Source organism: Bombus impatiens, unplaced genomic scaffold (genome assembly GCF_000188095.3).
Source record: "Bombus impatiens unplaced genomic scaffold, BIMP_2.2 scf_0259, whole genome shotgun sequence".
In the NCBI taxonomy this organism is placed as follows: Eukaryota; Metazoa; Arthropoda; class Insecta; order Hymenoptera; family Apidae; genus Bombus; species Bombus impatiens.
Window position 1 is genome coordinate 238700 of NT_176678.1, and position 1178 is coordinate 239877.

A 1178-nucleotide genomic window follows, 5' to 3' on the forward strand; every position below is an offset into this window, starting at 1 on the left:
TTAAATCTTAGAACGATTGAAATAAAGCGAATCTCTTGGAGCAAGAATCGTCGACAAGGCGAACGTGACTCGAACAACATGATCGAAGAAAAGGCGCCCAAAAGCACGATACTTTGTTGAAAAATTAAAGGTTACGGCGTGATATATCTGGTTGCGGCAGTCAACGCGTTAAGCGACGAAGAAATCTTTTTAATCTCGAAATGGAAGAATCGCGGAAGCCGCGCTTCTTGGAAATTTGTATTGGCGAATTTTTCGCTTTTCGTAACGCGATCTTGGAATTTCAAGATCTTTCACTTTCGAGATCGAAGAGTCTCGATCAGAGTTACTCGCGATTAGATGCTCCGCCTCGTGTAATCTCGAGATACAAGATACATCTTGCCCTTTGAATTATTTTCGCGACAACCCGAAGAAGCGAACCTCGAACGAACGAGAGAATCGTCGGTGTTTTCCGAGCTGCTTCGGACACCGCGACCGAACAGCGGATTTAGAGATTTAAAGGAGGACCAAAACGGGCAGAGATTTAAAAGTTGAGCGACGGCGCAGCATCGTGATATTCGGACCGAGACCAAGACCGAGACCGAGACCGAGACCGAGACCGAGACCGAGACCGAGACCCAGACCCAGACCGAAATACGTGTTTCAGCGGAATAGACGTTAGCAAGGTCCGAGGGCGGAGAGCTTCGGTTCACCGAGGACGTGTTTCTCTTTGAAAGAAATTAGCAGCGATACGTTTCAGGGCTCTTGGCCTCCTCTCGAGTGCACTAGAGCGCCGAGTGCGGAACACGAGGTATTCGGTTCTCGGCGTCCTACCGCTGTCCTTATTAACGATATACACGCCAGCGCGAACTACGCCTTTGTCACGGTCGAACCTTCTAAATTACGCGTTCTAAGTAACGAAAGTTAAAGACCGCGATATTTTATCTCGTCGGCGAAAGAATTTTCGCACGGAGCGTCGTGACGTTCCGCGAGTCGATCGACGCGCAGCAAACGTCGATCGAACGACCTTGTTCGATTTTAACATCTTTCGATGGGCTTTGGTATTCGTATATTTTCCTTTTCCCTTGGTTTGTATCGTTATACATAGTTATATATAGTTGTACGTATAGTACAACTGTATGGTATTCGTAGTGTATGGAGCTTCGAAGCGTAGGAAGCGGAACGATCGGACGTTGTCCGAT

General features: G+C 47.5%; 1 protein-coding gene across 3 annotated transcripts in view; it reads left to right on the plus strand.

Moving 5' to 3' along the window:
- LOC100749083 overlaps nucleotides 1–1178 on the plus strand; it is a 24185-nt gene that overhangs the window by 5937 nt on the left and 17070 nt on the right. The gene's annotated exons all lie outside the window — the stretch shown is intronic.